The 10270-nt window shown below is 43.8% G+C and overlaps 1 protein-coding gene across 4 annotated transcripts in view; it reads right to left on the bottom strand.

Moving 5' to 3' along the window:
- LOC144121887 (uncharacterized) overlaps positions 1–10270 on the bottom strand; it is a 182157-nt gene that overhangs the window by 116887 nt on the left and 55000 nt on the right. The window lies entirely within an intron of this gene.

A 10270-nucleotide genomic window follows, 5' to 3' on the forward strand; every position in this document is an offset into this window, starting at 1 on the left:
ATTTAACGAAATAATTCACGGCTCCCCTCAACTTCGTTAAATCGAGTTTTAACTGTATATCATAAGTATATAGTCAGGATCCACTTTCTTTACATCACATACTACTGCTGATTTCATGGCCTAGCGTGCGAGTTTTGTTTGTAGCAATTACTACTAAAGACAGTCACAACTCTAAAATTTGGTCTGAAATGCATTTCTGTATCTGAAGTCCTCTGGAAAGCATCCCTTTGCTGTTTTCTCACACATAACATTCAGTGCCTGCTGCCCTGAGAGTACCTCCTGGTCAGTCGCTGCTGAAGCCGAAGACAGTGGCTCCAGCACTTGGTCGGAGCCAGCAATTCGAGCTTGCAGGTGAGATCTTATTGAATGGTGGTTGTATATGTTCCTCATAATGTCAATGCCATGGATGACTTGTGCGGATGACTGTAGTTTTGGGTCAGGCGTTAAATGCCAGCACGAACAGCTGGCGTTATGGTAACCACCCCTGACCAATCAGCATGACATGCCAGTGCTTGAAGTCGCCTGGAAGCTTTCGGTGACTGTTTTCTGCACACAACTTTCAGTGCCTGCTGCCTCGAAAGTACCTCCTGGCCAGTCGCTGCTGAAGCCGAAGACAGCGGCTCCAGCACTTGGTCTGAGCCAGCAATTCGAGCTTGCAGGTGAGATCTTATTGAATGGTGGTTGTATATGTTCCTCATAATGTCAATGCCATGGATGACTTGTGCGGATGACTGCAACTTTGGGTCAGGCATTAAATACCAGCACGAACAGCTGGCGTTATGGTAACAACGTCTGACCAATCAGCATGATCAGCATGACATGCCAGGTGCTTGAAGTCGCCTGGAATGCTGGAAGCCAGCATTTTGATCTTGCAGGTGAGTTCACATACAAATGATGGTTGTATATATAGCTCACAACAGTAAAGGCGTGGATGGATAGCCCATGTGGGTCATAGAATAAAGTAACTGTTTAAGGAATGCTGTTGGCAACACTGCGAAAATAAGAAGACTGCAAACGTTCGCTACGAGCTAATGTATGGGAAACAGAATATAAAGGCAAAAAATTAGCGACAGTTACGATACTCCATGATGCGAAATTTAAACGCAGCTCTCCAGGTGTATTGATTTTGCGATATATTGTGACAATCTGACATATTTATGCATGCATATATGTATGTGGTAGGACAGTTCGACAGAATACCGGCAAGTTATTTCAGGAGACGAAAGATCTAAATAGGAAACGCCAAAGCATGGGGGTGTCTAACCCTACAGACAGAATAGAACTAGCAGAGCTATCAAAGTTAATAAATAAGCACAAGGTAGCCGACATAAGTAAGTTTAATACGGCGAGAATTGAGCATGCTCTAAAGAAAGGAGGTAGCCTAAAAGCGGTAAAGAGGAAACTAGGCACTAGGCATAGGTAAAAACCACATGTATGCGTTAAGAGACAAGGAGGGCAATGTCATAAGCAATATGGATAAGATAGTTGAAGTAGTCGAAGAGTTCTACACAAATCTATACAGTAGCCAATGTAATCAGAACGTTAATGAGAGAGACAATAGCGCACAGCAATGCGTCATCCTGCCTGTAACGAAAGAGGAAGTAACCTACCCGCGCTCCTAAAATCTAATCCCAAAAAATTTTGGTGTATGATATCTCCCGACAGTACTACCAACCAATTTCTATTGTGCAATGACAATCACGTACCACTTTCGGAAAGTTAACGTCCTTAAGCATTTAACAGATATTTTGCATCAGTGTTCACATGGGAAGATCATTCCAAATACCCATTTTTCCTGATCATGATTACCAATATACGGCCCCTATTACCATTACTGCTGAAGGAATCGCTCGTCTCATTGCAAATCTTAAGGTTCTTTAACCGCTGGTGTTGGCAACATTAGTTCTAAAACATTGAAAAACACTGTATCGGTCTCCAGTGATATTCTCTGCCTTATCTATCAGCAATCATTATTATCTGGTTTGCTTCCTACAGATTGGAAAATTGCTAAGATCATTCAGTGTTCAAAAGCGGAAACAGAAATTCACCGGAAAACTACCGCCTCATTCCTCTAACCTGCATTTGCTGTAAATTACTCGAGCACGTCATCGCTTCCCACATTTACTGCCACCAGGAACTAAATTCTTTCTTTTTTCCTAATCAGCATGGCTTCCGGAAAGGTTTTTCTTGTGACACCCAACTGCTAGAATTTAGGACTATCTTTTTAAATTTTGCTAAAGCTTTCGACTGCATTGCTCATTACTACTTGTTTTCAAAATTGTCTGCTCTGTGCCTAGATTCTTTAACATTGTCATGGCTTCGTAACTTTCTTTCTTTTCGCCAGCAGTTCACTACAGTTAACAATTTCACCTCCCCACTCTGTGATGCAGCATCCGGCGTACCTCAAGGCAATGTTCTTGGCCCATTATTGTTTCGAATGTGCATTAACGACTTGCCCACAGACATATCTTTTTCCGTACGACTCTTTGCTGACTACTGCATTATTTACCGCCCCATAATTCTATAGATGATCACCTCGCTCTCCAAACTGACCTGAACCTCATTTCAAATTGGTGTAATAAATGGCAAATGATGCTAAACTCAACTAAATGCAAGATTATCTCTTTCACCCGCAAGCGCTCCGATTCTAATTTCTCGTACTCCACTGATGGTACTATAGTGTCTCGGGCACCATCTTATAAGTATTTAGGTAATCCCCTTACGAATAATCTTTCATGGGCCAAGCACGTTCAATTCATATGCGCCAAAGCTTCAAGGTGACTTAGATACCGGCACCGGAGCTTACAAAACGCTCCTAATAATGTGAGAAAAGTGGCTTATTTAACAATTGTGTGTCCACAACTAGAACTTGCTTCACCTATGTGGTCCCCTTATCAAAGCTACCTTCTCAGCATGCTTGAAGCCGTACAAAATAGAGCTGCTCGTTTCATCTCACAAAAGTCCAATCCCCATTTCAGCATCACTAAGATCAAACTTGATATCTCCCTCGAACCTTTAGATATTCGTCGCTCCATTGCTCTTTTATGCTTACTTCATAAATATAAACACAGCACCAGGCCATCTCCTCTGCCCCTTGAAGAGCCTTCACGCATGTCACGCCACCTACATAATCAGTATAGCATTAAACGCACATACGGAAGAACCCAAGCTTTCAATTCATCTGCACTTCCACGTGCCATTGTTTTTTGGAATGATCTTCCCGACAGTGTCACATCTATCTGCTTCCACCAACCATTCCAAGACCAGCTACACAAACATTTTCTTTAACGACATGGTGTCTTGTTATAGGTTGTTGTGTCCCATAAGTTCTTTTTCTCCTCGTTGCTAATGTATTATGTTCAAGTGTTTGTGCAGTTTCAATAATTCGCATTTCTAATATGGCTAATGGCTCTTTAGATGTGTATTGGGCACACGCAATGCATTGCTACTTTTTATGTACTTTTTGTTGCTCGCGGCGATGTATGTCTTGTCGTTACGATTTGCCCTGTATAACTGTTCTTACTTTTTTGCCTTGTACTGTGCGTTGTATTTAACAAACTGTTCATATCGTACTTAATCCGTTATTTTGCCCTCCTTACTCAATGCCCTTCTGGGCCCTGTAAGGTACTTTGAATAAAAGATAAATAAAAGCATTAGGTTCAATGCAAAAGGGAAAAGCAGCTGGTGAGGATCAAGTAACAGCAGATCTGTTGAAGGACGGAGGCGAGACAGTGCTAGAAAAGCTAGCCACCCTGTATACGCAATGCCTTATGACCTCGATCGCACCAGACGCTTGGAAGAACGCAAATATTAACTTAATTCAGAAGAAAGGAGACCTTCCAGCTCATCACACAGTACAGCGATAGGTCCATATGTTTGAGACATCATCAAGTGCAGCATGTTGTCGGAGTGTGCACTTGTTATGGCAGACATGTCTACTGCAATGAATTGGCAAGCACTGAGCTGTCAACTGCTGGGGTTATGCGTGTTGACCCAGTCCATAAGTGTTTGTTTGCAGGAGCAGACTGTGATGCCCTAAAGAATGAGGTCACAGCCCTGAAAAGAAAGCTGTCGTTATCGCAGTGAAAAGTTTCTTCATTAGAAAAAGAAAACAAGAATCTCAGACAAGGTAACCTGCACTTTTATTTACGAGAAATTACTGCTGGCTGAAGCTTACTTCCATGTAACCAAAACATGTATTTTCACGACATTGTATTGCACACGTAGGTATTTCGGACTACGTGAATGATGACCAGGTGACCTGTTTGCAAAAAACTACTATGCGAGGTTCAGCTTGGAGCTCTCAAAGTATTGTGAAGGCGCTCAGGCTGAAACTTGCTTGCCGGTCACAGGGATACAGTGTGGCACGAGAACTTTGAATTCCACTTCCTTCTGAACACACTTTGCAGCGCAAAATAGAAAGATTCAAGTTTGTCCCAGGCATACTGTCAGAGGTCATCGATCTGCTGAGAGCCAAGGTTGTTTGTGAATATCCGGGACACTCATATTTTTTTTTCTGCTTCATAGATAGGCCAACTTTCAGGGAAGGAATGCCATGCAGTTCTGATGTATGATAAAATGCAAATCACTACAAGCCTGGACTTCGACTCATCGACCAACAAGCTGATCGGGAGGCCATCTGTACCACTGGCCAACAACACACTGCCTGAGTCCTGCTATTCAACACATGCCCTTGTGTTTATGTCAGGAGGCGTTTCCACCCGATGGAAACAAACTGTGGCATACGAATTCACCGGCCACTCCTTTCGTGCACAGACTGAAGGACAAGATCAATGCCACAACCTGCGCGTGCGAAGCTGTTGGTGTGAGGGTTCATGCTGTCGTCAGCGACATGGGGCCTTGCAATTAGGCTATTTGGAGGTTGTATGGGATAGGTGTAACAAAGCACTCAAAGCAAGACTGCTATGTGCCACATCCGAGTGATGCATCTAGGCGTCTCAACTTTCTCGCCGATGCACCTCACCTCTTGAAGAACATTAGAGGCCATCTTACTAAAGGACACAAGATCGGCCTGCCAGCTGATGTGGTACACAAGAACAATCTTCCCACAGCCGAGGTTTCCATTGAGGACGCGGAACAACTAATAGAATTGGAAGAAGACAGTAAGTTTCGGCTTGCTCCGAAACTAAAAAAGAAGTGCCTTAATACAGGGCACTACAAAAAAATGAAAGTTAGCCCAGCGTATACATTGCTAAACCACGACACAGCTGCTGCAATTTATTACCACTCAAAACATGGGAACCTTGACAAAGAGGCAGAAACAACCGCCTGGTTTATAGATAAGGTCTATCTACAGCTGGTTTGCCTTAATTACATCCAGTACATGAAAGCAGGCTGAGAGACATCTTGGTTCGCAAGGAGAGATGTTCTTCTTAGAGGTCATCAGACTTTTTGATGGGTTGAAGATTTCTGCCTTTGATGGCTCTTGGAAACCGGTGCAGACTGGTGTTATTCTGATGTCAGCAATGCAGCTTCAAGAGCATCTGGTGGTGAAGGAGAAGTTTCTTTTTGTTTTGCTTTCGCATTTTGGGCAGGATGCACTAGAAAACTTTTTTTGCTATGCTCAGAACGAAGAATGCAGTTCCTTCACTACTAGAGTTTAAATCTGCATTGTGCAGTGCTGAGTGCTGAGCTTTCTCAATTTTTGCGTTCAAACCCCAGAGGCAGCTATGCATGTTCAGATGGTGAGGCACTGTTAGGGGTTTCAGACAGAGCAGAACAAGCTTGCTCTGGTGTCATACTACACCCAACAACGGACTCTTTGGAGGTAATGGATGTTGGAGAGGGCTTTAGGTACATATGTGGCTATGCAGTTAGCCAGGTGAAGAAGAACTTTAAGGCATGCCATGATTGTGCTGCAGCCATCACAGGTAGCAGTCTGAACCTCCCTGAAAACAGCTGGTTACGTGTCAAGTCTTTTGTGCCTGGTAGAATGCCCCTTGTATCCCTTTCAAAGGCAGCACTTGAATTGCTAAAGTTTTGTGAAGCCGCCTTCATGTTGAATACTGAGAGCATCCTTAACAACAGGGCTACACTGGAGCACATTAAGAAAGAAATTATGATGCTATCTACAACAATACCATCTTGTCACAGTGTGCCCCAGAAGCTCGTGACCTGCTTCTTGACAACTAGAGTCCAAATTTTCTGCAAGAACAAAAATGAAACTATATCGAAACGTGACTTGGGACCGAAATGTGGGAGCAGGAGCATTGGGATGCATCAGGCTGCCAGTGCAATAATGTGATGGTCATCATCATCAGGCTGACTACACCCACTGCAGGGCAAAGGCCTCTCCCATGTCTCTCAAATTAACCCGGTCCTTTGCCAGCTGCGCCCACTCTATGCCTGCGAACTTCTTAATCTCATCCGCCCACCTAACCTTCTGCCGCCCCCTGCTACGCTTACTTTCTCTTGGAATCCACTCCGTTGCCCTTAAGGACCAGCGGTTATCTTGCCTTCGAAGTACATGCCCTGCCCAAGCCCATTTCTTCCTCCTGATTTCGACTGGGATGTCATTACACGTGTTTTTTCCCTGTTCCCAATCGGGCCTCGGGATACCACGTGTAAACAGATAGTGAATATTTTATTATTTTATTTTATTTCAAAATACTGCAAAACAAACAGAAATACATGTCAAAAAATTGAATATAGGAGAGTCACTTCCTTTTTGGTGCAGCAAAAAATTTTTTAGAGCCTGTTCCATGAGAGGAGAGACAGAACACTGAACTGAAAGGCGAAAATGCCCGAATATCACGAAGATGTGAAGAGCGCGAGCAATACCAGCACCTGAACAACCTCGAGATTAAGGGCGTCCCGGATGGAAAGGACCCGCTTGCAATGATAAGCAAAATAGGCGAAAGTGCAGGGGTAACAATTGACACCATGGCTGACACTGACACGTGTCACTATGTGCGTACATTTAATGCAGATGTCAAGAACATAGTTGTTCGCTTTGTGAGACGTAATCAGCAGAATGAGCTGTTGTGAGAAAAAAGAAAATAGACAGCTCAGAGCTTGGTTTTGAAGGGGTTTTTGTGAACAAGCACTTGACTCCAAGAAACAAGGCACTTCTTTCAGATGCGATTTGAAGGGAAAAGACTGCCAAATGGAAATTTGCCTGGACAACTGGAGGCAAGGTGCTTGTACAAAAAGATGAAGACTGCGACATAATTACTGTGAAAGAAATGTGAATTAATTGCCTTTCCTTTCTCATGATGATGACCTCAGAGGATAACTGCAGATACTACACAGTTTATGCTTTTAATCGTGAGTTCTCTTGTGGCAAGTTTTTTTCTGCATTACATGCAAACTGTAGAAGCATTCGACCAAAGGCAAACGACATTTCTGTTTTTTTGCATTCGTGGTGAGTTGACGTCAATATTCTAACCTTTACTGAAAAATGGCTTTCTGACAATGACACAAAACCAAACTTTCCAGGTAATCGGTCTGAACATCTCTGTCGTAGGCAAAAGAAGGATGGAGGGCTGGCTGTCTACGTTAAGACTACCTTTTCTTAAGAACTGTTCGGCGATTTCTCGCTAATAAATTCTGATTTTGAATGCTTGTGTTTGCGTATCAATAAAATAGTGGTGATCACCTTTTACCGTCCTCCGCTAGGGCACAAAGGTCGCTTCGTAGAGTTTGTGGGCTTACTGTTGGCTCCCCCTGTTTTTTCAAACGCATCTTGCATTATTATGGGGGACATCAATATTGACTTAAGTTCCAATGACCCTTACGCAGAGAATTTTGAAACACTCTTACCTACGTATGGCTTCGCAAACCATATAAGTAAACCAACAGGACTTACAAAACAGACTGCCACTGTTTTTGATGTTTGCATAACAAACTTCAGTCCACAAGACATCAGCAGTGGAATATTTCCGTATGATCTTAGCAATCACCTGCCAGTTTTTTTGCTTTTTTTCAATTACAAAGCGCTATGACAAGCACAATAATAAAAGAGAAGGTAGGCGAGCCATAAACCTTGAAACGCAAAAGGAATTTTTCCACTTGGTCAGTCTGACTTACTGGAGTGAGGTATACAACGAGGAATATGCAGACAGTGCCTACGAGAAATTCTTTTCTTTACTACGTGCTTCAACAATGCCGCATTTCCTGTACTACAACCGTCCGGTCGTAATAAAAGAAAACACAAGAAACCTTGGGTTAATTCGGAGCTTTATCACCATATCAAAATAAAGAATAAGTTGATCCATGATTTTATTCGTTCACGAGATCCAAACACATAGACAGAATTTAAGAAGTACCGGAATGCTTTAACGACCAAGTTAAGAAAACCCAAACAATACTACTACCAGAATCTATTTGAGAGCATATATAATAATCAGCGACGAATATGGGAGGTTGTAAACTCGTTCACTTCAAGAACAAAAGCTAGGGATAGGATTACGCAGCTCGTAGTTGAGGGTAAAACACTCATCGGCGAATGGCTAGCTGATGCAATAAACACACATTTTGTGGATGCTGGCTCCTACAATATCCCGAATGCAACTGTCCGCGACGACAGTATGCCAGTGGACACAATACAGTCGAACCTCAATATAACGAACCTCAATTTAACGAAATTCTCGAAATAGCGCACTTTTTATTTTTCCCAATCTCTGCCCCATTGAAAACCATGTATTTTTTTTCGCGATTTAACGAGGTAATTTTATACTGTACTTTCGATTTAACGAAGTCCTCGCGCATCACACGCACGTACCAGGAGCCTCCTTGACAGGCAGACGAAAACTTTAGCCGGGCATACAGCAAATTTGCATGCGCCCTTTAATGCTAAAAATTTCCTGCCACGCTTCAATACGTGGAGCAGAACGTGCCGCTGCGCCATCTATCGTGTACGTATGAAACCCGCAGCGGACGCGCTCCTGTAGTGCTAGCCGGAGTGCTTCAGAAGTTCCGGAACGCGTCACGCTATGATGTCACTGGCCTGTTGGACCGGGAAAGCGCCAACCGGAAGTAGGTTTACGAACAGCGGTGGCACGTTTTCTCAGTTGGTTATTTGATCTCGTTGGGCCTAGGTCGTCCTATTCACGATGAGTGGTGCACCCCACAAGAGAAAAGTTTTGAGCCTTGATGTGAAGGCCAAAATTATCACCGAAGTGATGAGCGGCGAAAAGAAGGCGGCTGTTGCTGAAAGGTATATTATTTCATCGAGCTCGCTTTCAACAATTTTGAAACTGAAGGACAGTATCATGAGTGCCATCAGTGCTGGTGGTTCAGGCCAACAAAGAAAGAAGATAAAGGAAGCAGCTTATGTTGACCTCGAAAAACTTCTTTTCTCATGGTTCCTCGATATGCACGCAAAAAACATGCCGTTGAGCAGGGCCATTCTTCAACAAAAGGCCCTTAACTCTGCTTGTATCCTTGGGCACAACGACTTCAAAGCCAGCAGCAGGTGGCTGCAACGATTCAAGGAACAGCATAGTATTGTTGGGAAGGTGGCCAGCGGAGAATCAGCCGACGTGAACTCAATTGAAGCAGCGGACTGGTTGCGTGATCGTGTTCCTGGCATTCTATCATGTTACAATGTCTCCGACATATATAATGCCGACGAGACCACATTTTTCTACCGGCTGTTGCCAAGGAAGACGTTGGCTTTGAGAAATGAAAAGTGCCACGGTGGAAAACATAGTAAACAGCGTCTCACTGTTCTGTTCTGCGTGAACGTGGACAGCAGCGATAAGCGTGTGCCATTCGTAATTGGCACAAGCGAGAAGCCGCGTTGCTTCAGCGGAAAAAGGAGCATGCCAGTCAAGTACGCCGCAAACACAAAGGCGTGGATGACAAGGGATTTGTTCAGCAACTGGCTGAAGGATCTGGATGCTGAAATGCGCAAAAGGGGTCGAAACATTTGCCTCCTTCTGGACAATTGCTCAGCGCATCACGTTCAAGATTGTGTGCTTACCAACACAGAGCTTGAATATTTCCCTGCCAACTGCACCCCCCTGATACAACCACTCAACCAGGGAATAATAAACAGCGTCAAGTGTGCATACCGCAAGCGGGTCGTTGAAAGGCTTCTGCTGAACATCAAGCTCCACAGAGACACAAAAATTGACGTGTTCATGGCCTTGGAGATGCTTTCGCAGTCGTGGGAGGCAAAAAATAGGGAGATCGTAGCCAAGTGCTTTAGGAAGGTGGGATTGAACGAGAGCGTTTTTTTTAATGAAGAAGCGGAGTGCAGAGCAAATGACGGTGACAAAAGTATGGCGTACACAACAGATGTCGT

This window comes from Amblyomma americanum, chromosome 2, assembly GCF_052857255.1.
Source record: "Amblyomma americanum isolate KBUSLIRL-KWMA chromosome 2, ASM5285725v1, whole genome shotgun sequence".
Taxonomy (NCBI): Eukaryota; Metazoa; Arthropoda; class Arachnida; order Ixodida; family Ixodidae; genus Amblyomma; species Amblyomma americanum.